At 38.6% G+C, this 27,976-nt stretch overlaps 1 gene segment (V, D, J or C); it reads right to left on the bottom strand.

Moving 5' to 3' along the window:
• Window positions 1-10,094: 10,094 nt before the first annotated feature.
• Window positions 10,095-10,633, bottom strand: LOC311087083 (T cell receptor alpha variable 18-like). The segment is given in 2 exons: window positions 10,594-10,633; window positions 10,095-10,408 (listed from the first exon to the last, which is right to left on the bottom strand).
• Between the last annotated feature and the right edge of the window lie 17,343 nt (window positions 10,634-27,976).

Below are 27,976 nucleotides of genomic sequence, written 5' to 3'. Positions count from 1 at the left end.
AGTGTCTGTGCTAAACTCCTCCTCCTGTCATGACACTGAATCTGAATTACAAGTCACCTAAGAAAAGATCAAATGGCATAGCTGTTTAAATATTGATGGTTATTTATTTTATTTCTTTGTTTTAGTTTTTTTATGTTCTTCATTTGTGCAGCTTACTGTTTATATTGTATTGCCATTTTGCTCATACATGTGAGTTTGTATAGTTTTTGAAGATACTTTTTAATGACATCTTTTGGAATTACAACATAATATGAAAAAAAGAGATAACAACAAACAAGATAACATGAGAAGCTATGTACAAGTTACGTATACATGCCCTTATGTAACCTTTTTACCTCCCAAATTCACAGCTGTTACCACATTTCCTGTTGGCAGTTTACAGAAACTTGATGTGTTTTGATACTGATTGATTAAAGACTTTTTCAAAGAATTAATTTTGTATGAGTTTTTGTAAAGCTTCTCAGGCATTTTGTATCACTGGGCTGCTACTCTTAGAGCACAGTAATATAGAGCTGAATCTGACAGAGTTACACTGTTAATAATGATTTCGGTGGATGATTGCGATGTAGTCGACTGAAATCCATCTGGTATATTTTCATTGCTATATGATCGAGCACCTTTATACAGTAAATATTTTGGTTCACTGTTTGGATACTGTCTGTACCAGTAAAGCCAAATAGTATTGCTGTTAGTTTCATATGTGCAGCTCAGTGTCACAGACTCTCCTTCTTCTCTGATGACATTAGTATTTCCTTCACTTGGCCCAATTCTATCAGCAAATCCACCTGAAATTAAATATATAACATTTTTATACCATGATCTAATACGGATTTCTTGTAGGGGTTAGTTAGTGATTAATGTATTTTTACCTGAAACCGTGATGAGTATCATGAGTAGTATTTGTATGTCTTCCATGTTAACTGAAAATGAATTAAAGGCTGATGGATGAATGAAGCACTAAGTGATGAGTGAGAATGAGAATGAGAATGAAGGATGAGTGAAGTTCTACTGTATACTAATAATGTGGGTGGGGTTAGTGAAATATAAAACATGTTCTCTGCTTTAAAATGAAATGGAAAGCATTTTTTTCTGTCTTTTTTATTCTTTTCTTTTTTTTCTTATACCCTAACCATATTTTTAAACAGATTTTATATCTAATGCAAAGTTTACTAACCCTAAAAAATAAATAACACAAAGCAAGAAAATGTATAGACTTTCACTTGGGGTTACTTTATTAATTATTAATTGGAATTAACCACATTCAGTTAACTTGTTAGTCATCATAAGGGAACATCATGTAAATACTTGTAAAATATGGATTAAACACAGCTTGTGAGATTATGTTGCCCCTGTGGTAATTTTTTTCCAAAGATCGTTTCTGTCATTTTAGGTAGTTCTCATTACGCAGACCTATGTTCATGTGTTTGTTTTCCCAATAAGTTTGGGTTTTAGTTGCTATAAAAAGGGTGTAATGTCATGATTGACAGCTGTGCTTGTGATTGAGTCGGCGGGAGTATGGGCTGGAACCCAGAACCCTTTTCCCCGTTCCACTGCATTGTAACTCCATATTTGTCAAAACATGCGCTTAGATTGATGTCTTTGATCTTTAAGGCGAGTCTTGTGCACATGCGCTTCAAAAACTTTGTTAACAATAAAATTGTTAAACATAGCCTAAATGTACGGTGGCCGAGATGTGCAAAACAAATCACAATTACAAAAACAAAATAACAAATCCAAAAACAAAACAACAAATTACAAACACAATGGCAAGTCTAAAATCAAAATTTTGGATTTGTTATTTTGTTTTTGGAAAATTTTGGCCTATTTTGTTCTAGGCCTATAGCACGTCACGTGACAGACAATGTTTACTCACCCTGTTTTGAATTAGAAAGTAATGAAACGCAAAACGTCCGTGGAGATGACAGATATAATGCAGTGACTGAACATGAGCTAATCTGATTAGTATCGACAAACAGAACATACATTATATCAAACATTATTACTAGGACAGCGTAGGTTATTTACACTACTTAAATCAACATCTGGCACACGTGGACTGATGCCAAATATCGCGATGTGTTCGGAATGAGACTTCTTCAGCGTGATTTCCTAAAAGTCGGCATTGTGACGCCGGGGGCGCTTGACCATGCTTCAGTTTTTGACGCTTAAAATGTACCAAAAAAGAGCTTACCATTATAATGTGCTGTGTGACACAGGGAAATCAAAGCCCATTTAAACATAGTTGTTCTGTGCTGTAAAAGAGCAGAAAGAACTGTGCTCTCTCTGTGCTTCTCACAGCTCTACTTTAACCCTTTCATGCATGAATTATGATAACCTCAGTCAGGATTTTTTTTCCTATGTGTTTTTATTGCTTTTAGGGCATGAAAAACAAGAATTGATTTTAATTTAATTTTTTTTACAAATTTTTCAAAGAGATCTTCAGATGTCCACTTGAGTGGACAGCATGCGGTTATGGTTTAAACTGAAGATATACTGTATTAAATATAAGACAATAATCAAACAGATAAAGTATGTGAATTTAACAAACTAATCAATACAATTATATCAAATCATGTGAAAACTATAAAATATATACAAAAAATATAAATGCGAAATATTGCAAAGGCTTCATACAACTTAATACAAGTTGCACATCGCGTATCTTTGATATCAGAACATGAGGACATGATTCCATCAGAATTTTCTACAGCCTGTCAAGGTACAACTGTGGAAAACACTCAGATGCTCCCTCCAGTGCACCAGAGTATGGAGATTTACCCTTATTAGCTGATAATTCTGATTATGTTCAAGATGGACATGCACATTTCTATCATAGCCCTCCTCTGAGAAAACCTAGCGATACGTTTTTTCAATCTCATCTGAAATGATCAGTGTTGGGGGTAATGCATTACAAGTAACATGCATAACACATTCAGATAACTTTTTTATGTTACGAGTAATGTATTGTAACATGCATTACCTAATCAGATTACTTTTTGATCTAACAAGTAATTAACTACAAGTAAATGTGCATTACGTAATCAGATTACTTTTTGATGTAACAAGTAAAGAAACGCATTACAAGTAACATGCATTATGTAATAAGATTACTTTTTGTTGTTATGAGTAAAGAAACGCATTACAATAACGCGCATTACATAATCAGATTACTTTTTGATGTTATGAGTAAGGAATCGCATAACAAGTAACATGCATTACGTAATCAGATTACTTTTTGATGTAATGAGTAAAGAAACGCATTACAAGTAACATGCATTACGTAATCAGATCATTTTTTAATGTTATGAGTAAAAAAACGCATTACAATAACGTGCATTAAGAAATCAGATTACTTTTTGATCTAACAGGTAAAGGAATGCATTACCAGTGTCATACATTATGTAATCACATGACTTTTTTCGATGTCAATGAAAATTACATTCTAATAATACAAATACATTTATTTACAGTAAAAAAAAAGTCACTGCAGATTAAGTTTTAAGTTTCAAAAACAATATTCACATTATAATTATGAATTGTAGCTGAAATATAGCAATTGATGCATGATGTCCACTACAGTGGACATGTGATTAATCAGAGTTTTCTCTCAATCTAAAATCAAAACTTGGAAAATTTTACTGTGATATGACTCATTAGATATTGCTTGATGCTGCAATATTTTTTTTACCTACAAGAGTCTCCTAGGATAGAAGGAATGGGTGGATATTCCGGAGCAACTTGGCATGTCTGACTGACCCTTGGCCATCTTGGTTTGGAGGGGGAAAAAATCGAAACACAACGGCTTGCCACTTGGTGGCAATTTATAGGATGATGCGCCAGGGTCCAATGAAGAGGCTGATGTGCAACTTTGCCATAAAAACCCATGCAAATTCAAGAAAATGCTTTTTTAATAGCTGTCCACTTTTTTTGTATATTGACCACTATGCGTGAAAGGGTTAAATGTTTTCATCCTGTCACATGATGTAACCATGCACGAAGAGAGCAATGTTGACCCCTTGTGGATAAAGTTTGAAATGATTAAACATGATATTTATTTTGTAAACCCTGAACAAGTAGGTAGTTACCTAAATAGGATTGGTATAAAATGTATACCCTGAATGTAAAACCCTGAACAAGTTTTTTTTTTAAGGGGAACTAGTGGCATACATGTTAGTTTTCCAAAAGTATGTTTGAGTCTAAATCTGCTAAGGGGCAAGTAAATGTAACAAATCTTCTAAAAATGTATAAAAATGCAAATTAAACAACATTTTATTAAACTTTTATAATTTCCTTAATCTTTTAAACAACTGAGAAGATAGGGATCAAACTATGATTTATAAAAATCACCTGTCAAGTTTATAATTTTACATAAATCAAAATGAGTCAAATTGGACAACTACAGGGACTCATCTTAAGATCAATCATTTAACAGTGTATCTATTGCAAAAATTATGGGAAAAAAAAGAACATTCAAGAACAGAAAATTAGCAGGAATGTCAGAATCAGATATTTTGGCTTGTCAAAAATGTTACATTCAGCTGTTGCAAACTCATTGACTTAAAAATCAATGTTTTTTTTGGTTTTTGTTTTTTTGGTTTTTTTGGTGGTGGTGGTGGTGTTGGGAAAGAAGAGGTTTCATGAGGGTTGGTGATTATTCGGTGTGACTTGATTGTATATTGACCACTTTTGTACATGTGAATATTTCTGCCATGTTTTAGACAAAAGTTTTCTCACTTACAATAATAATGCATTTGCATTTCAGAAATGCTCAAAATTGCATGCGGCTTCTTGGTATACTGGAGGGGATCTGGGAATAATTCAAGATTCAAGGGTCCCACTTCTCCCGAACTGTCGAAGACCATTGATTCCTCACCCAGAGCAGAAGCAGGTTTTTGTACAGTGTTCTAGTGTTTCCTGTGACTGTGGGCTCCAGAGCACAGTAATACACAGCAGAGTCTTTCAGAGCAGCAGAGGAGATCTCCAGATCCACATAGTTTTGTTTTTCTTTTCTGATCTCAGTAGTGAATCTGGAAGACTTCTGAGCTTCTTTTGCACCGTCTGAGATGACCGCAAGGAATTCAGGAGCTGATCCGGGATACTGACGGTACCAGTGAAGATAATATGCAGATGAATAACTGCAGGATAATTTAACACTTGAACCCTCGACAGCAAACTCCTCTGTTTTGTTTGGTTTAATTTCATTTCCATACGTTGCATCTGCAAAAGAAGATCAAAACTTGAATAAACTGGTGTTTAAATTGAATCAGTCATTTGAGACGTACCAGTATAAAATACAATATACTGTACAATGTAAAGAAATACAATTTGTACTTAATTTTGATCAGAAATGGGCAATTCTGCTCAAAGATGTAATACTTTTAGATGTAATACTCAAAATACTTCAATACTTACAAGCAAATGCAGAAAGCAGAATGACAGAATGGAGTATCATTGTTTTTTTTCCTTATGCTCTGTCGAACAGACTCTCTAAGAGACGCTTAACAAGATCACATCAGATGTCAAAGCTTTAAACCCTCCCTCTTCCAGAGATCTAAATGAAAGAGCAGATCAGATCTGTTTCATAGTCCACAGTGTCATCACTATTCATATGCTATAGTGCATATAGTGCTCCATCTTGTGGTTACTTACTTACTTGTACAACACAAATGCTCGGAACACAAACAGAATGTGATCTGATTCATTCCTCAAGTTTTGGTTGTTATAGTACTGTAGATCTATATATCAGGTATTCATTTTACGGTCCTGTACAGTCACCACAGCTTAGACACAAAAAAAGCAAGTTAAATTGTATGTAAAACAACAACTAGTGGTTTGGTGAACATCCTAAGAGTACATGTGTAACGAACTTCATTAATAGCATTAAGTTATTTAAAAAAAAATCCATACCACTGTTGATAGTCATATAGTATGTAAACATAATATACCATTAATTCAGAGATTTATGAAAAGAAATGAGTTGTACACCTTCAGCTGTGTCAGGTTTTTGTACAGTGTTATAGTGTTTTCTGTGACTGTGGGCTCCAGAGCACAGTAATACACAGCAGAGTCTGACACTGTAGCAGAGGAGATCTCCAGATCCACACGTTTGATCTCTTTTTCTTTTCTAGTCTTAGTAGAGAGCCTGGGATCTACCTCAGATTTCTTAGTCTCTCTGCAGGATAATGTAACAGTTGAAGCCACTGCAGCAAACTCTTCACTGCGGTCTGCTGTGATTTCATCTCCAAAACTCACATCTGGAAAAGAACAAAATAACATTTTAATTTTCAAATAGTTTTAGTTTTGAAATTGATTGATTACAAGGATTTGAATTAATTAATACTAGTTAACAATTATATAAAATGTTAATGTTACTGTCATTGTGAAAAAATACATTTAGGATGTAGTAAATATTTGTACATTTTAAATAAAACAAACTAATTTAGTATTTAAGGTGAAAAATTCTTTGACAAAATATATACATATATTCTAAAATTAAAAAAATGCAAATGCACGCAAAAAATGCACAAATGCACTTACATTCCAAGGCAGAGAGCAGAATGACTGAATGAAGTATCATTGTACATGTGTGTGTGTGTGTGTGTGTGTGTGTTCACTACAGCAGGACTGAGCTTTGTGACAGTCTACTCTAGCAAATGTAACAAGATCATCTGCGATGTCACACTCCTCCCCTTTTCATCCTCTGTCAGTTTGATAAAAAATAAATAAATAAATAAACTCACAAATACAATTTGTATTAAATACAATTTAAAAACAAATATTACATTTAGTATAATAAATGTCTTATCTGCTCACGTCAAGAAATAATCATTTTTATGCAGGTTTAGACAAAAAAAAATAAGATAGATTTTAGCATATAGACCTTACGTAAAACTAAAATGTATAGAGCGGATGAAATTATGAAATCATTTTAAATTCTTAAATATATATATATTTTTTTTTTTAATTACACAGTCAGTATATTATTGCTGTGGGATAGAAGTCAACAGCATGTGGATTTGCACTTTGTCATATAATTGAGCACTTCAATTAGTGTGTTGAGTGTGTTTGAGTCACAGTGGGCCTCAGAGCAGTAATACACAGCAGAGTCAGACACACACACATCCTGGATTGTCAGAGGAACTGATCTTGATGTGGAGTCCAATGTTGCAGAAAATCTCTCCTTAAAATCAGGCTCAGTTCCTTCAGAATGTGTAATGTACTGCAGATTCAATATCAGGGTTTTTTTTTTTGTGTTCTTGTGTTTCCCGCACTGTGATCTGCAGAGCACAGTAATACACAGCAGAGTCTGATACTTCAGCAGAGGAGATCTCCAGATCCACACGTTTGATTTATTTTGTAGCTTTTAAATACAGATGAAGACCTGGCTCAGATTTCCTTAAATATTCAGTGACGAGAGTAAAATCTCTGGTTTTGTTCTGAGATTCTGGTGATACCACTGGAGAGAGTTAACAGTGACACCAGTTGTACTGTAGTTACAGGAGAGAGTCACATTTTCACCCTCAATATCATGTTTTTCTAAAATAAATGGTTATCAGCCATAGCGTTTCTGTGAAAAAGCAATAGTTGGTGGCTGTAGAGAAGCGCATGATGATGGAGATAGAAACTAAAACAGTCTTTATTATAATCCACAAAAGAAAACTTATAGTAGGAGATCAACTTGGATAACAACCATGTTAGGCATTCACCCAAACCACACCTTTAGAGTTTGGCAGAACGACTTCAGAAATAGACAGAAACGGAAACATAACCACAGCGTAAGATCTAACATTCAGAACAGAGTCAGAAAACTGAAGAATGACTGGTGGGTAAGAAAATCGGAGGAGTTGCAGAGACTAGTTGACATGCATCAATGGAAACTGTATGGACCAATAGCTGTGAAAGATGGAACTATCTACAAGGAGAAGGAACAGATCAGAGAAAGGTGGGGTGAGCACTTCTCCGAGGTACTCAACCAAGAAGCTCAAGTGGATGACAGTGTTCTGGATGGATTGCCACAACTCAAGACTACGATTAGTCTAGCAGACCCACCAACTATGGAAGAATTACAGAAAGCAATCAAAAAGATGAAGCAAGGGAAGGCTGCAGGGCCTAATGGAATCCCTGCCGAGATCTTTAAGAATGGAGGACCTGAATTCACCCAAAAACTTCTGGATCTTTTTGATAAGATATGGGATAGCGAAACACTTCCTACAGATCTCAGAGACGCCAACATTGTAACTATTTTCAGGAAGGGAAACAAGGCAGAATGCGGAAACTATTGGGGTATTTCTCTGCTTTCAATCGCTGGAAAAATACTGGCCAGGGAGCGGTTCCCGAATAACGCTCACTCTTAGCGCGCTAAGAAGACTCGAAAGATATATCTTACCAAAGTTGTTTATGTTCCTAAGTGTGTTCCCCGAACCATACCTTAGGAAGCTGCTTAAGATATACCTTCTTACGTGCGACGTTACCCGGCGCTGTCCGTGGCGATGGTGCTGAATTGGTTGATATCGATGGCTCGAGAATCAATTATTCTCTCGTGCAGGGGCTGTTTATGTGAGGAAGCGGTGTTCTTTATAAAAGAAGCACTTCAGAAATAGTTGAAATTGCATTTATTAGGACTCATGGGATATTATAAAAAATAATCCAAACTATAATAGCCTATAATAGCCTAGCCTACATATTTTTAAATTGTATCATATATTGCTGCCATAACCATTTCAAATTTGTACGTGCTTTCTTCTCTTTCCCATTTTTGTTCGCTGAGGTGGAGCTGCGATGAAATATTGTTCTTGGAAATACTTTCCAGCATTTCAGTAATAAAAGTGTACATCTTACGTACGGTGCTCGGCAGTGATCAAAAAGGGTTTAAACAGTGGATTTTGAATCTCTTCTTGTAAACTCAGAGATGTGGATTCAGACGGCAATTAAATTACCACACGACCTGTTTGTCAAAAAACAGTAGGTATTAATTTGGCCAGGGATTTTTACGTGGGTTGGGTGAGAAAAAACACTGATATTATGGATTCGGACGGCACTAAAATCACAGACTCACCCCTATAAATGTTTAAAATACCATACAAGCCCATGAGAAACAATATTAGCGTCCGAATAGGACTTAACTGACAGTAGTTTAGGACTTAACAGACAGTAGTAGCATGTACTTTTAAATAACCATAACTTGCTCTATTTTCTACCGATTTTCAAACGGTTTGGTTTGTTATAAACGTCATAGATGTAGTTATGACACTGCATACATATGAATAATTATAACAATGGACTTCCATATGAAAGAATTATAGCCACGTTAATAACGTTTGTAAGAAACCAAACCGTTTGTAAATCCGTCAAGATTTCAGCGAGATAATAGGATTTGTGTGCGTACTGATCACTCACCTTAATTCACAGCTTCCCTGTGGTAAGATGGCCGCTGGTGATGCCGGAAGTGACTCCGCCTTAAGACATCTAGCCTTATATGGATATCTATGGTGTATATAGCCTATCTATGACTTCGCACGACGGTGTAATTTACTTCCGGCTAAAGATAGGATCAGTCAAATGAAATACAATAAACGTACAAATAAATATTACAAATAAAAAAAAAAACGATCGGAAATGTCGTCCAATTTTCTAATACTATTATTTGATGACAACAATACATTTGGAAAACAAAATACAGCCATTTCTGCTTTTTCTCTTTTAAACAAAAAACCAAGCTGCACCCTTTTTTAAATTTCATCTTTCATTCCGAAATAGGATAATGAATGAACGAAAAAGTACACTTTGTCATATTAAATTTTAACATGCATGTAATTGTATTTTATTTTCTTTATGAACAGAGGAAGATTTGTTGCAATCTGTGTCTTTTTTCAAATTATATTATTTTATTAAATAATTTTATACTAATAAAAGCAGAATATTTTATATATAAGTTTTAATTTCATATCAATTTCTTAACAGGCCTAATTCAACCTCACACAGGTGTTACCACATATTTTATTACATTAGATTGGGGTTGTGATTGTGGTTTTCACTAGATTCGTTCAAAGTGAAAAGAGCTTCAGGTTTTTGTACGACGCATTTCATGTTTTGTATCACTGGGCTCCAACTCTCAGAGCACAATAATAGAGAGCTGAATCTGACAGACGTACATCAGTAATAGTGAGTTCAGTGGATGTTCGTGATGCAGTCGACTGAAACCGATCATCAGAGGTGTCTTCAGCTCTCCAGGATCGTGCACCTTTGTGTAATAAATACTGCGGTTCTTTGTTTGGATACTGTCTGTACCAGTAAAGCAGAACATATTCACTACTTGCACTATATGAGCAGCTCAGCTTGACAGTTTCTGTTTCTTTAGAGTTTTTTTCTGTCCCTTTATCTGGCTCAATGTTGTCTCCAGTCACCAAACCTGTCAACAATAAAAAATAAAAAGTTATATTTTTATTTTATTTGTGAAAGCAAGGTTGACAAAATAATATTGCAAACACATTTCACAGCACTTACAAAATTGCTATATATATATATTAAATATTGTATTTAAATATGCTGTTTTAGTTCCATCAGTGATTTGTTTTCACTCCATAATTAATGTACCTGTTCCCACAATGAGAATAAGTATGAGGCATCTGTCCATGTTGAATCAGATCAGCTCAGTTCTCTGTTGAGGCTCTCAGTTCTCTGAGCTGTAAGTCACTGAAGATCACACAGAAACACACACAGGAACTTCCTGATTTATAAAGGCTTATATACTTGATGTCTTTGCATTTGTCAGTCTGACTAATTTCCTCTCATTTCTCATGAGCATGGAAAATTAACTGATGGAACTATATATTAAAAAAATACTTCGTGTAGTTATTTAGCTAGCTTTTTATATATTATATAACTATAATTTGGAAAAAGCAAGAGCTCTGAATATTTTCTCTATAAATTATGAGAATCATTTGAGATATTTTAATGTTTTTTGTGACATTTTCTTGAATTACAGGATATTCTAAATTGATTTGTCAAGGACAGTAGACAATATTGTAGGGTTTTAATGTGCTTCATCTTTATATTGCCAAATATTCACTGACTTTAGAATGTTATTTTGTTTATATTTTTATCCTTTTTACAATAACCTGATTAAATGATTTGTCTACCTTTTGATTTTGGTAGCTACCTGTTTCCATTATTCATCTGACATACATGTTGTTATTGGCAGTTATAGCTTTTTTTCTCTCTGTCATTTTCTCTGTCTCTGTGTCTCTCATTATAACAGGTTTTTGTATAGATGTGTTTCCTGTGACTGTGGGCTGCAGAGCACAGTAATACAGAGCAGAGTCTGACACTGTAGCAGAGGAGATCTTCAGATCCACATGGTTTTGTTCCTTTTTTTCAACTTCAACAGTGAATATTGGATCTACATCAGAGCTTCTGTTGCACTTCCAAAGTAAGTACAAGAAATTCAGGTTTTGATCTTCCATACTGACGATACCAGTGGAGATAATTTGAACCTCCAGGGGAAAGACTACAGAATACTGTAGCATTTGAGCCCTCCTCATAAACAACATCTGTTTTGTTTGGCTCGATGACATTTCCAAAAACAGCAGCTGAAAAAGCAAACATTTGTTAAAATACATTTGTAACTTTTTAGTGAGAGATTTTAAATAAAACCTATTAATACATAAAAAATATATATATATCTTAATTAACCAAATAAACACTCCTGCTGAGGTACAGAACTGAATGAAAATCCATTGTTCAAGTGTTCACTGTGAGAAGAGTCAGACTGAATCGTTTCGTCCTCAGTCTCTTTCAGACACGATTAGATCATGTCAGATCTGTGAACACAGTCCCTCCTCTCTGAGCAACATCATGGATTATGTTCTGTAAATTCAGTTATGTTGTTCATTTTTGCAGTTCCTTTAGTTATTGTCTGAGAACACTGCCATCTTGTGGCACGTTATACCTGCACAATGTGTTATTTGTACAAAGTACTTAAACTATAGGTTCCTGTAGACTTGGTATTGGACTCATTACATATTTATCAAATTATTTACATATTCTACTTTATGTACTGTGTTAATCACAGCTCTCTTAGTCTTTGTGTATCTTTCTTCTTTCACTATAAGATAAGGAAAGGTTTTTGTACAGTGTTCTAGTGTTTCCTGTGACTGTGGGCACCAGAGCACAGTAATACACAGCAGAGTCTGACACTTCAGCAGAGGAGATCTCCAGATCCACACGTTTGATCTCTTTTGTAGCTTTTGAAAACAGACGCAGATCAGGCTCAGATTTGTTATAATATTCAGTGACAAGAAGTAAAAATTCTGGTTTTGCTCCAAGATACTGGCGATACCAAAGGAGAGTAACACTAGTGCCACTAGTGAGACTGTAGTTACAGGAGAAAGTCACATTTTCACCCCCAAAAACAATTTCTTTTGAAGTAAATGGTTGTATTGTATCACCAAAAGTATTTCCTGTGAAAAAGCAAATAACAATTAATCAAACAATTAAACAGATTTATACAATTTGTGCAGTTTAACTATTTAAATTTATAAGCCTTTATATTTTTTATAATACATATATTGATTGAAAGAATATGTCTTACCCATGCAAAGTTGCATTATTATCCAGGTAAAGAGAAACATTGTGTCTTCAGACAGACAGCGATGGCAAAAATAATATTTGAATAACTGTTTGACTGTCTCACACTCTCAACAGTGTGAATCAGCTCCACCCACTGGAGTGGTTTATTCTATAACAGTAGGAAAAAAAATTGCTCATGTATAAAAGTCAGAGCTCTTAGTTCTGTCAGGATGTTTATGTGTATCAGTCACAGTGGGCTTTAGAGAGTAGTAAACAACAGAGTCAGACATCCTTGATTGTCAGAGAAACTGAGCTTGAGGATTTGTTGAGATCTGCATGAAATCTATCTATTTTTACTGCATGATGACAATTAAGCAATTATTTTAAGAATGTATAAAGTGCTTAAGGAACCACATGAAACGTGATATCTAAATCTACTGTTGATGTTTCCCTGAAGTTTTTTAACAGGCCTAATTCAACCTCACACAGGTGTTACCACATATTTTATTATATTCAAGGCTGGATAGATTGTGGTTTTGATTGTGGTTTTCACTAGATCGGTTCAAAGTGAAAAGAGCTTCAGGTTTTTGTACGACATGTTTCATGTTTTGTATCACTGGGCTCCAACTCTCAGAGCACAATAATAGAGAGCTGAGTCTGACAGACGTACATCAATAATAGTGAGTTCAGTGGATGTTTGTGATGCAGTCGACTGAAACCGACGGTCAGAGGTGTGTTTATCAGCACTCCAGGATCGAGCACCTTTGTATAATAAATACTGCGGTTCTTTGTTTGGATACTGTCTGTACCAGTAAAGATAAACATAATCACTACTTGTACTATATGAGCAGCTCAGCTTGACAGTTTCTGTTTCTTTTGAGGTTTTTTCTGTCCCTTTATCTGGCTCAATGTTGTCTCCAGTCACCAAACCTGTCAACAATTAAAAAATGATTTCTGAAAGCAAGGTTGACAAAATAATACAAATGACTTTCACAAGAATACAAATGATTAAATTAATATAAATTTAGCCTTTGGGGATTGAGAATTAGAAACAAAGTAATTATTTATGTACAGAATTTCATTAATTATTTGATAAATAATGTACCTGTTCCCACAATGAGAATAAGTATGAGGCATCTGTCCATGTTGAATCAGATCAGCTCAGTTCTCTGTTGAGGCTCTCAGTTCTCTGAGCTGTAAGTCACTGAAGATCACACAGAAACACACACAGGAACTTCCTCCTCACTGAACTTCCTGCTGCTGTTTATGATTTTATTTGAGATATTACAGAATTTTGTATATAACACACACATGAGAAGAATGTGAATGAAACATGTCTTGATGGAGTTCCGCTGTTTGAGTGTGTGCAAACATGATAGTGATGACCATGATGGTGCATAGAGTGTATGCAATGGGAGTATTTCTACAAAAAAACATGAATGTTCAAAAAAAGTCTACTCAATATGTGCCACAATAAAGTCCAACTATTGGCCAGTAAAACACACTGTACACCGAAATACTATACCAATGTTCTTAGTTTATTAAGACTATATTGGTTTAGATTTCTGTATTTTTCACTTTGTCTAGTTTCCTTATATTTATTATAATAATACATTCCATAATATATTAACTAATGAAAATTAGATATAGAATATGTAATTTTACATAAAGAATATGTTATTTTTATTTATAGGGTTAGTTTTTTATTATACAAGTATATTTTCAATACAGTTCATACAATACTGTAAGGAAGAGGCAGCGGAGTTGGGATCCATGTGTAGTTTTTATAACAGCAGTAAGTGTGGTACAAACAGGCAGGGGTCAAACACCAGTAATAGAGATATCCAAGACAGTACAGAAACATAGTCAAAAGGCAGGCAGCAAACAATGTAGATAATATCCATGCAAACAAAGCAGAATCACAAGGGCATGCAGAAGAGGGTCGACACAATGAAAGCAGTCCAGGGTCAGAAACGAGAAAACAGTAGAAACAGGGAAAATGCTCAGAAATGTCAGCCTGGGCAAAACAATACTTCGCAGTGATAGAGTGGAGAGTGACTGAATAAATAGTCCAGATGATAAGCAGCAGGTGTGCAGGTAATGGGTCATGGGAAATGGAGTTTAAGGGATGAAGTCCATATTCAGGAGAGGGAGCCTCTCCTGAATAGGATTTTGGTAGCTACCTGCATTCATTGGTTCTATTACCTTTTTTCTGACATATATAATACTGTAATTGTCAGTTACATCTGTCTTCATCCCTGTCTCTATGTTTCTTTCTTCTCTCTCATTATAACAGGTTTTTGTGTAGAGCTGATGTGTTTCCTGTCACTGTGAACTCAAGGGCACAGTAATACACAGGAGATCTCCAGACACACATGGGTTTGTTCCTTCAACAGTGAATCTTGGATCTACATCAGACACCTGAGAATCTTTTGAAGTACTTTCGGTGAGTACAAGAAATTCAGGTTTTGATTTTCCATACTGACGATACCAGTGGAGATAATCTGAAAATCCGGTGGAGGAAAAACTACAGGATAATGTAATGTCTGAACCCTATTGCAAAATTAAAACTAAAGTAAAATAATGCAATTAAATGAAATTAAAATTGAGATAATATTAAATTGCCATGGCCCTACAGAGGATAAGTGTTTTTGAGATTGATGAATAAATCATTTTAAATTGATTGTATGATGAGCATTTTAATTTCACTTTTACCCTCAGTATGATTTTATTATAGCTTTTACATTTCAGGAATGCTTATTGTAAAGAAACAATCACACATGTTTATGCCTCAGAGTTTTGTATGTGGTTTGACTTCAGTTTTGTCACAGTGGGCTTCAGAGCGCAGTAATACACAGCAGAGTCAGACACACACACATCCTTGATCATCAGAGGAACTGAATTTGATGAAAGTTCAGAGTGAAATCTCTCCTGGAACTCAGTGCCATTTTCTCCTCCATATTTGCTTCTCCTCAGGATGTATTTAGGGAAGTCATTTGCTCTCTGGATGTACCAGAATAACTCTTCTTGTGCTGAATCTGTTTTATATTTACACTGTAATGTCACAGATCTTCCTTCAGCTTCAGTCACGTGTTCGTCTGGCTGATCAATGGTGTCCTCTGATCTGCACTCTGCAAAAGTTTAAGAAATGTTTTTATGAACAATACAATACAACAGTTAAGCAATTTAATGAATGTGTAGCTATATTAAATGAAGATACATACTAAAAATGAATAGTGTGAAGAGAAATATATTCTTCAACCTGTGTGACATGACTGTGTCTATGTTGAAGACACCTTGAAGTAAATCAGTGAATAAGAGAGATTTGGTTTTGCTATTATAATGATGAACCAAGGAGGAGCTTGTGGATACACATAAAAGCTGCTTTATCGTCGAAGGTAATATTGAGTAACTACTGCCCTCTTATGGTTAACTGCAAGTATTGCATATAGCTGAAACAGTCATCTCATAGAGGAACGAAGGACCTCATTGTATGGTTTTAATATTTATCTTTTATGCTGCCACACAAATTCACATTGTAATTGGCTGTTTGATTCACTTTAGAATTGTAATGTTTTAAACATTGTTGCATTAGATTCATTACATATTTTTAGCTTTCTTTTCACCATCTTTGTGTTTCTCTCATTGTAACAGGTTTTTGTACTGTGTAATAGTGTTTCCTGTGACTGTGGGCTTCAGAGCACAGTAATACACAGCAGAGTCTGACACTGTAGCAGAGGAGATCTCCAGATCCACATGTTCTTTTCTTGTAATGTTAGCACTGAATCTTGGATCTACATCAGACACCCGAACTTCTTTTGCAGCACTGTATGTGTGTACAATATATTCAGGTTTTGATCTTCCATACTGACGATACCAGTGGAGATAATCTTGAGTTCCAGAGGCAGAAAAACTACAGGATAATGTAACACTTGAACTCTCCTCAGCAAAAACATCTGTTTTGTTTGGTTTGATGACATTTCCAAATACAGCAGCTGAAACAGAAAATATACATTTGTACGTTTTTAGTGCGATGTTTTTAATAAAACTTTTATTTTTAACAAAAAATATAATAATTAACCAAATAACCTACCAACTGAGGCACAGAACAGAATAACTGAAAGAAGATCCATTGTTCAAGTGTTCACTGTGAGAAGAGTCAGACTGAATCGTTTCGTCCTCAGTCTCTTTCAGACACGATGAGATCATGTCAGATCTGTGAACTCTGAGTCCCTCCTCTCTGAGCAACATCATGTCTATATTTCACTTGGGGAACAGAAGAAAGAGCCAATCACACTCATCAGTGTTTTCTCTTGTTTATGTGCTATTAATGTGTTTATGTGTGATTTTGGAATATGTTTTAAATAGGAAATATATTGTCCTGAAAATACATTTACAAAGAATCCTATGTTTGAAATGTTTGAGAAATATACATTTTTACTCTGGTTATTTACTCTAATTTTCCATTCCCAACATGATATTAGATATATTGTGTTATTGCATATTAAATCAAATTATATCAAACAGCATTAGACAAAATTCAGAACTTAAAAAACTGGCCCCCTTTCATGAATTTAAATTGAATTGGTCACACTCCACTGGAAGCTGAATTGGAATTAGAATATCAGGAAGTGGAATGACAATCCATACAATTAATGTTAAATTTACACATTATTTTAAGGTGTCCTTATATTAATTAACTAAATGTACTAACACTCTTTCTCAAAGGTTCAATGGGGTTCAGTAGAGAACCCTTGGGTTCTTGACTCAATTGATGCCAAAAAGGTTCTATATAAGGAGAAATCTCTTAAATGATTCATGTTTAACTGTTTTTTTGTTTTTTTTTCTCGTGATAAAATACAAGCTGTACTTTATGTACTTTACAATCTTTACAAGCTGTTTAATTCTTTAATTTAAAGGTGCCATGTGTTATGTCTGGCAAAAAAATCAAGTCATACTCCACATTCCATACCAGATGGGGGCAGTATACCTCCAGAAAGTGAATTGGTCTACTCTAGAGTAACAAACGAGAAACGGCATAGTCTCTTTAGCCATCGCTAACATTAGCACGTTTATCGAACAGCCTTCGATACATTTCTATGTTATAACTTCCCGAAAAAACTACACAAACATATAAAACAAACTTCTAGCGAAATACTAACAGCATCTTACTTACCAATCCAAAAGAAATGTTGCAAGTTCGGAGTCGAACCTCATTTCTTTCATGTCCATCAGTTGTCTCCAGCGATGGAAAGCAGTGCCAATGTTTACTCTGGTTCTGTTCCTTTTCTTATCTGATTTTATTTGTGCTTCAGAGCGCGTTTTTTTCCCTGCAGCGGGTGGTGGTGGTGGTAGGGGTCTCTTGCCAAGGGCTTCAGCCATCCTTCCGCTCTCTTCCCTGAACTGAAATGTAGTAGTGGGCTGTACTTTCCACACGATTGACATCAGGTTCAAGTACGCCCACAAGCCGTGCGAGTTATTCGTGTATTGCAGGTTGGCTGGTGGTTATGTTGCCCGTATACCGCCTCCCATGGCCGAAACTGGTATTATGACACCTGTCGGGCTGTGGCTAGTAATGCTAATGCTAATTAAGGTTGATATCTCTGCAGCACTATAACTTGACATTTTTTTAATGACATCATCGCCCTTATTTCTTCTCATTCTTTTGATGCGTGTAGCTAATTTTTTGGATATTTTTACCTCAATTTTTACACATGGCACCTTTAATGATTTAATTTAAATCAATAAAATGATTCCACGAGGGAACCCTAAAATGTTCTATATATGATGTGCTTGACAGAACCCTTTAAAGTTCTATACAATATAGAACCTTTTCTTCTAAGAGTGTATAGGGTTAGGATTATAGGTTGTTTGTAATTATTCCTAATGTAGTTATTACTAGAGTAAATACATGTAACATATGTAACACGGATGCTGTAAAATAAAGTGTTACCAAAGTTAATATATTAACTTTTAAGGAATTTTTAAATCTGCATTTGCATCTAAGAAATAGAGAAAGCGGTTAATTTATGTTTCTGCAAAAGAATGCAGATTATATAGAAAATGAGGAATATGATATCTGGACATACTGTTAATGCTTCTTTTCTGAAGTTTCTAATTTACATTTATGCCTTAAGACTTAATTCCAGGTGTTACCACATATTTTATTATATTTGGGACTGGATAGATTGTGGTTGTGATTGTGGTTCCCTTTCAAGGGAACTCGCGTTGCGTCGAGAATGACGCTATGGGGAACGCTTTGCGTGATGACGTCTTGAAGCACATGTAAAATCAGTCCAATGGTGTGGCGGAACGTCAGAGGCGGGTGACGTCACGTACCAGGAAGCTATAAAAGCCGGCCTGAAACAGAAAACGAAAGCTTTCTGAGTCTTCAGTCGCGCTCTGTGTTGAAATCTGTCCTTGTTATTTGGTGTTGTCTGTCTATATTATATATTCAGTATGGCGAGCAATCAGCAGTTTAGAGTGTGTGTTCATCCCTGCCCGCGTTATTTAACGGGAGGTGACACACACACTCTTTGTGTTGTTTGTTTGGGAGAGGAGCATGCCCAGTCAGCACTCGAGGGTGGTGACTGTGTGCATTGCGACGCGCTTCCATTGCGTACGCTCCGATCCCGCCTGGCTCGATTTAGTCAGGATTGCGTTCCCCAGGGCTCGGGTCCCGCCGCTGCTGAGGCTCGGCGTCGATCTCAGACCTGGGGTTCGCAAATGGATCTGTCAGTGGATGTTGAGACGGGCTCTGCCTTATCCCAGCCTCCTTCTGACAGATCCAGTGCCTCTCATTAGGGTTTGGAAGCACGCGTTGCGGTTTCTTCCCCCCCGATGGAGGCACCAATACTGCAATTGTCCAGCTCTGAGGAGTTGGACGTTGTTAGTATTGACGCTGAGTCTGAGGATTCGCCACCTCAGTCTCATGCGTTTGAAGAATTGCTTGATGTTATCACTAGAGCTGTCGAGCGATTATCTATTGAGTGGCCAGAAGATAGGCAGGGCGCTCGTTCGAAAAGCAAGCTCAACGAACGTTTCCTGCCATCTCGTGCACAGCCTCAGCGCAGAAGCCTTCCGTTTTTCCCCGATCTCCACACCGAGGTGTCGAGATCGTGGGGGAAACCAGTGTCATATCGAGTGTATACTGCACAAACATCACACTATTCATCCATTCACAATTATAAAGAGCATGGTTATGGGGAGATGCCGAAGGTGGAAGAGACGCTCGCGAGCTATCTCTCTCCAGCAACGGCATCTTCTCTGAAGGCTCCTGCACTTCCATCCAAGCCAGTAAAAGTTACTTCTTCCCTGGTTCATAAAGCTTATGCCGCCGCCGGTCAAGCTGCAGCGTGTTTACATACAATGTCCATAATGCAGGCTTACCAGGCTGAGTTATTGGGTGATTATGAGGAGGGCGGGGGTATTAGTGCTGATACGGTGTCTGAACTGCGTAGGGCCACAGATTTGTCTCTCAGGGCCACCAAGGAGACGGCTAAATCCATCGGCCGCTCTATGGCAGCCCTGGTGGCCACTGAGAGGCATCTGTGGCTCAACTTAAGTGACATAAAGGACAAAGAAAAACATGTTCTTTTAGATGCACCAGTATCCACGCAAGGGTTATTTGGAGACGCAGTTAATAGTGCTGTAGCGAAGTCACAAGAAGCCTCAAAACAGGCAGCTGCTCTTCAGAAACTTCTCCCCCGCCGTTCTTTCTATGAGGCTGCTGAGCGGGAGCAGCCTCACTCCTCTAAAAAGAGCGCTGAGCACCGCGCCACTCAGAAACAGAGCGTTTCCTCCCGTGCTCCCCCACAAAAATCTCGGGGACACGGAGGGTGCTCTCAAACCCAGCAGTCTTCGAGGGGTAAAACGGATCTGCGGACCGTTATTACCGCCAAGAAGGCTGCTGGGAAAAAGTCCTGATGTCTGAGGGCTCAGGACAAATGAGGGTAGTCCCCCCGAAGCAGAGCGGTTAACACCTCTTTCACGGTGCCCGTCTCTCTTCGGTGCCCTCAGGGGACCGTTCTGCCAACCCTGCCGCCTCCGGTGTTACAGGGCGCAGCGGTCTCCGGCGAGCACATATCTCAAGGTCCACCCGGAAACGTAGTGGCCTCGGGATGCCCGCCCCCTCTGAGGAGGGTGCTAGAGCAGTCTGTTTGGTCGTTCCCTGCCGGTGCGCCGTTACAGGGCGACGAACCGACTACTCAACAGCAGGAGAAAAATACGGTGCCGTCTCTCTTCGGTGCCCTCAGGGGACCGTTCTGCCAACCCTGCCGCCTCCGGTGTTACAGGGCGCAGCGGTCTCCGGCGAGCACATATCTCAAGGTCCACCCGGAAACGTAGTGGCCTCGGGATGCCCGCCCCCTCTGAGGAGGGTGCTAGAGCAGTCTGTTTGGTCGTTCCCTGCCGGTGCGCCGTTACAGGGCGACGAACCGACTACTCAACAGCAACAAAATCCAGAAACCAGTCTCGAGAGACTGGTACCTCTAGTAGAATCTTTGACAGCGTGGAAGCTACTGTCAAATGTTTCTCGTTGGGTCCTGCAGACCGTGGAAAAAGGGTATCAGATACAATTCTAGTAACGCCCACCGCGGTTTATGGGGGTTCCTGCCCACAGCGGTGGGCCCCGAGCAGGTTCTGGTTATGGAACAGGAAGTAAACACTCTGTTAGGGAAAGGGGCCATAGAATATGTACCTCCCTCCAACAGGGAAACCGGGGTTTACAGCCGGTACTTCATAGTTCCAAAGTAGGACGGAGGATTGCGTCCCATTTTAGATCTTCGAGTTGTCATGCAGCTCAAGTTCAAAATGTTAACATTGAGACAATCGTGCCACAGATTAGTCCGAGGACTGGGTTGTCACGATAGACCTCAAGGACGCATATTTCCATCCGTCCGTGTCATTGGAAGTTCCTGAGGTTTGCTTTCGGGGGCAAAGCATACCAATATCGAGTTCTTCCATTCGGCCTGGCTTTATCACCCCGCACTTTCACCAAATGCGTGGATGCAGCTCTGGCGCCTCTGCGCCTCCGGGGTATTCGCATCACGAACTACATCGACGATTGGTTGATTTTAGCTCAGTCGCATTAGATGGCGGTTCAACATCGAGATGTTGTTCTCGCCCATATGAAAGAGTTGGGGTTACGGCTGAACGCCAAGAAGAGTGTGCCTCTCTATTTTAGAGGACCACTTTTTTAGGCGTGGTTTGGGATTCAGTGTCGATGCAGGCGCGCCTGTCATCGCCACGCTTCGATCCTGGCAGCTGTGAGAAGTGTAAAGCTAGGCCAGCTACTCACTGTCAAACAGTTCCAGAGACTGTTGGGTCTCATGCCAGCAGCTTCCAACGGGATACCTTTTGGACTGCTGCACATGAGGCCCCTGCAGTGGTGGCTCAGGACCAGAGGGTTTTTCCCCGAGGGGCAACCCATTTCGCACAATCAAGGTCACGCGGTGATGCCTACGTGCCTTGGTTATGTGGAAGAAACCTTGGTTCCTGTCCCAGGGCCCAGTGCTGGGAGCTCCTTGTCGTCGCAAACTGCTAACGACGGATGCTTCCCTCACGGGTTGGGGAGCGATCCTGAGGGTCGCTCATCTCAAGGTCTGTGGGAAGACCATCATCGTTCCTGGCATTCTATAGCCTAGAGATGTTAGCTGTCTTCCGGGCTCTGAGGAGCTTTATCACAGGTCTCAGGGGACACCATGTGTAGTACATACGGACAACACGTCGGTAGTCGCCTATATCAAGGGGGTCTGCGCTGGCACGCCATATCCTCTTGTGGTCCCAGGGGAAGTTGCTGTCACTCAAGGCAGCCTACATCCCCGGGGTCCAGAATATAGGAGCAGACACTCTGTCGAGACAGGGGCCGAGGCCCGGGGAATGGTGGCTCCACCCCCGAGGTGGTGGAGCTGATATGGAAATTATAAGTGGATCTGTTTGCGTCTCGAGAGACGTCTCACTGTCCACTTTGGTTCTCCCTCACGCATCCAGCTCCTCTGGGACTGGATGCTATGGTACAGACGTGGCCGAGGCTACGTCTGTACGCCTTTCCCCCAGTTGCTCTGCTCCCGGGAGTTCTGGAAAGAGTTCGCAGGGACCGGGTTTGCCTGCTTCTTTTAGCCCCGCGCTGGCCGGGCAGAGTATGGTTTCCCGATCTTGTGTCCCTCCTCGACGGGCCTCCTCTGGAGCTACCCGTCAGGAGGGACCTTCTGTCCCAAGCAGGGGGCTCGATTTTTCACCCCCGACCAGAACTGTGGAACCTGTGGGCTTGGCCTCTGAGGGGGCCCAGCTCATAGAGTCAGGTCTCTCAACTGAGGTTGTTGAGACCATTCTACAGTCCAGAGCTCCCTCCACGAGGAAACTTTATGCCCTGAACTGGAGAGTATTCACCTCTTTGTGTAGTGACCGTCGGTTGGATCCAGTCAACTGCCCAATTGGTACAGTTCTGGAGTTCCTGCAGGACCGGTTCACTGCAGGTCTGACCCCGTCCACTTTAAAGGTTTATGTGGCGGCCGTAGGTGCTTACCACAGTCCTTTGGGTGGAATGTCTGTGGGGAAAGACCCCTTTGGTATCTCGTTTCCCTCGTGGCACTTGGAGGTCCTCCTCCCTTTCGAAATCGGACCAGGAGGCGAATAATTTGCTTTGCCCTGTTCGGGCGTTAGACGCGTATGTCCACAGAGCTGCCCTGTGGCGTAAAAGTGACATTTGCTCCCCTAACAAGGGAGGTCCAGTGTCTAAGCAAAGGATGAGCAAGTGGGTGGTTGAGACTATCTCACTTGCTTATGAGGCGGCTGGACAGCCTTCTCCTTTGGCTGTCCGGTCGCACTCTACTAGGAGTATGGCGGCCTCTAAGGCCCTTATATCAGGAGTATCTTTACAGGACGTCTGTGATGCGGCAGGCTGGTCCTCACCGCACACCTTCGTCAGGTTCTACTCTTTGGATCTAGACTCTGCTCCAGGGTCTCATGTTCTGTCTTCCTAGTGCTGCTCTCCAGATTTCACACAGGACAGACACTTGTAGCTATGGAGGCGTTGGTATAGACGTTCCCCATAGCGTCATTCTCGACGCAACGCGAGTTCCCTTGAAAGGGAACGCCTCGGTTACGACTGTAACCTCGGTTCCCTGAAGAGGGAACGAGCGTTGCGTCGCCCTGCCATATCTCCTTCATGCCTGTCAGCCCGACTTCAGACTATACGAAGCTTTCGTTTTCTGTTTCAGGCCGGCTTTTATAGCTTCCTGGTACGTGACGTCACCCGCCTCTGACGTTCCGCCACACCATTGGACTGATTTTACATGTGCTTCAAGACGTCATCACGCAAAGCGTTCCCCATAGCGTCATTCTCGACGCAACGCTCGTTCCCTCTTCAGGGAACCGAGGTTACAGTCATAACCGAGGCGTTTTCACTAGAGTGGTTCAAAGTGAAAAGAGCTTCAGGTTTTTGTACGACTTGTTTCATGTTTTGTATCACTGGGCTCCAACTCTCAGAGCACAATAATAGAGAGCTGAATCTGACAGACGTACATCAGTAATAGTGAGTTCAGTGGATGTTTGTGATGTAGTCGATTGAAACCGATCATCAGAGGTGTGTGCATAACTATATGATCGTGCACCTTTGCGTAATAAATATTGCAGTTCTTTGTTTGGATACTGTCTGTACCAGAAAAGAAAAATATAATCACTACTTGTACTATACGAGCAGCTCAGCTTGACAGTTTCTGTTTCTTTAGACGTCTCTGTATTTTTATCTGACTCAATGTTGTTTCCAGTCACCAAACCTGTCAACAATAAAATGTGATTTTTGATTTGTGAAAGCAAGGTTGACAAAATATTACTGAGAACACATTTCACATAATGTTTTATAAAAATACAGATGACTAAATTAATATAAATTTAGCCTTTGGGGTTTTAGAATTAAAAACAAAAGTAAATATTTTAGTTTCATCAGTTACTCAGTAAATAATGTACCTGTTCCCACAATGAGAATAAGTATGAGGCATCTGTCCATGTTGAATCAGATCAGCTCAGTTCTCTGTTGAGGCTCTCAGTTCTCTGAGCTGTAAGTCACTGAAGATCATACAGAAACACACACAGGAACTTCCTCCTCGCTGAACTTCCTGCTGCTGTTCACTTTCATCCATTTGATGCTGTATACTGTATAATATATTGTATTTATTTGTATGTAACTGTGTTAATTATTGCACTATTATAGCATATTGTGTATAAAATGATCCCTTTAAAATCTAAATGTTATGATCTGACCAGGAGAAGCACATGTTAAATTTCTTGGCTGAGATTCAGCTAATGTGTTTTTTGTAAAATAAAAATAAAAAAAGAATAAATTTAAATCTAGTTTATAAAATGTTGGGTTGTTTCAACATGTTTTGGTCAAATATGGACAAACCCAACCATTGGGTTTAAAAATGTAATTCATAAATTTAAAACAGTGGGTTTGTCCATGTGTTGAAACAATCCAACATTTTTTAGATTGTAAAATATAAATGTATAACGTAATTGTAATGTTTCTCTATTAGAATTTATGTACACCTTATGTATATGATTATGCAGACCCTACCTGCACTATATATTATGCATTACAATAATTTGAGATGTTTTAACATTTGTTACAATTTACTTTTTTTTTTTAAATAGATATTCTGAATTTCATTGTGAACTAAAGGGCAGTATTATTGGGATTTAATGTAACACATATTTCATATTGTCACACAGACACATATTGTAATAATGAATAGAAAAAAAAACAAGCATCTCTATATTACTGTAATTGACAGTTACAGGTTTTTTTCTCACTGTCATTTTCTCTGTCTCTGTGTTTCTCTCTCGTCTCTCATTATAACAGGTTTTTGTATACATAGTTCCCACATGACGTCACAACATACGGGCATTTGCCGACCCGGCGCCATTTCTGAGGGCAGAACACAACATTCTTACAATGCAGAACATGAGAAGAAGAAGCTGAAACGGAAATTTTGTGATTAAAAAGTGAAAATGGTCATCTCCTGCTGGGTCAATGGATGTTCCAATCGTGCCGGAGGTTCAGTTAAATTTAGTTTTTTAGCATTTGCCGACCCGGCGCCATTTCTGTGGGCAGAACAATAGTAGAAGAAGCTGAAGCGAGTTAATTTCGTGATAAAAAGTGAAAATGGTGATCTCCTGCTGGGTCAATGGATGTTTAAATCGTGTCGGAGGTTCAGTTAAATTTGGATTTTACAGTATACCCGTCATTAGACTTCATGAATGTGAGAAGACTAACGTTAAGCTTTTGTCAGAACAACGACGGAGGTTATGGCTGGCGAGGATAAACAGGAAAGAAACTCCCTCAAAACACGCAAGAATTTGTTGTTTTTTATTGCGAGTGTACACAAATATAAGTTAACACTTTGCAGTTTGAATTATGTCCTGTATGAACAAAATGACGAGATATTAAAAACATACAAAAACAACATTGTTTCCACTGTTCGATCGCGCCCGCGACTCTCTCACTCTCACACACACACACTCACACACACACATTCCAGCACGGCAATCTCAGATTATGTCCCTAAAGAACCCGCGTATAAAGTAGTTCCGCATTACATTAATTAATTTGCACGCGAGTTTTATTTATTTTCATACCGTGTATATTACCGTGTATATTCATATTCATGCACATATTTCCAGGCTCGGAATTGCTCACATGTATTAAAACTCCTAGCCAATACCAGATAATGATACACATGATAATACTGTATCTGCTGCATAATCAGTGCTCAGTGCTTCCTTTGTTAGCGCATATGGATCCACACCATTTATGACTGAAATTTTCGCATTGTACCTCTCTCTGTCTTGTGTTAATAGAGTCTCTTTATAATCTCTGTCACTTTGTCTCTTCATTATTTTCGTAACATTATAAATGGAAAGAAATATTCGAAATTTGCTTGTAAAACTCATAGACAGTATGGTAAAACATTGTAAACACAGCAGCTTTTGCCCTCAAAGATGGCGTCTCCGGGGAGGTCACGTGACATTAATTGGCCTGTGGGAACTATGTATAGAGCTGATGTGTTTCCTGTGACTGTGGGCCTCAGAGCACAGTAATACAGAGCAGAGTCTGATACTGTAGCAGAGGAGATCTCCAGATACACATGGATTTGTTCATTTTTTTCAACTTCAACAGAGAATCTTGGATCTACACCAGACACCTGAGCTTCTGTTGCACTACTGTAGGTGAGTACAAGATATTCGGGTTTTGATCTTCCATACTGACGATACCAGTAGAGATTATCTGTAGTTGTAGAGGAATAACTACAGGACAATGTAACATTTGAGCCCTTCTCAGCAACTACATTTGTTTTGCCTGGTTTGATGACATTTCCAAAGACAGTAGCTGAAAAGAAAGAGGAACATTTGTAGGTTTAGTGTTTTTATTAATTTAATACAGAAATTAATCAAATAATACATACCAACTGAGACACAGAACAGAATAACTGAATGAAGATCCATTGTTCAAGTGTTCACTGTGAGAAGAGTCAGACTGAATCGTTTCATCCTCAGTCTCTTTCAGACACGATGAGATCATGTCAGATCTGGAGTCCCTCCTCTTTTGATACTTCGAGACAAAATAAGCATTATTTTGAATGAAGAGATTTTTGGGCCTGGCTCATTACTGCTATTATGTAAAACAAATGTATCTGTTCATCAGTGTTGTGACAATATAGATACCACAGGAAGATATATGGACTCAGGTGCAGGAGTTTATTCTTCAAACAAGGCAAAAACAGGTACATTCAGGTATTAAACTTCAAGTAATTCATCAAATGCATAAACATCAGACTTAACACAGAAAAGCACAACAAGTGCATAAAAACTCCAGAGTCCGGTATAGCCAATAAAAGCATATATATACAACATGAATAGACTGTATGATGATGACACCTATTGAATCGTAGGCTATACGATGCAAGTTAGTATAAAAGAGTAAAACATCATCAGCATGCGCTAGTGGTAAACAAATAGAGCTAGATGAATCACACTGCTGCCACGTCGTACATCTATGACTAGCCAATAAAAATAGCTACAACATGAAATTTAAGTTAAGCTAAAACTTAAAAGTACTTACTTCAAGCTGCATTTGCAAAATTGCCATGCCAAGCTGGCCTCTTTTGCAATACTGGAACTGGTGCTGTACCTCATGGGTCACTCTCAACCTCAACATATTGGTCTATAAAGCCTTTAAAAAACTGATCTTCATGTATTTTACAACACTTCAGCTTGTAATGCTTATTAAGTGGGGGGTCATGTTTCAGGATTTGTTGCCTTTGCAAAGTCTCTGAGAACCTGACACCTTGTACTTCTGGAGACTCCAAGTATAGCTTGCAGTTCTGTAAAATTGTGGCAATGGTGTCTTTTG

The sequence above is a fragment of the Abramis brama genome (genome assembly GCF_963993115.1).
Source record: "Abramis brama genome assembly, chromosome: 7".
NCBI lineage: Eukaryota > Metazoa > Chordata > Actinopteri > Cypriniformes > Leuciscidae > Abramis > Abramis brama.
This window is presented reverse-complemented; position numbering and strand designations above follow the sequence as displayed.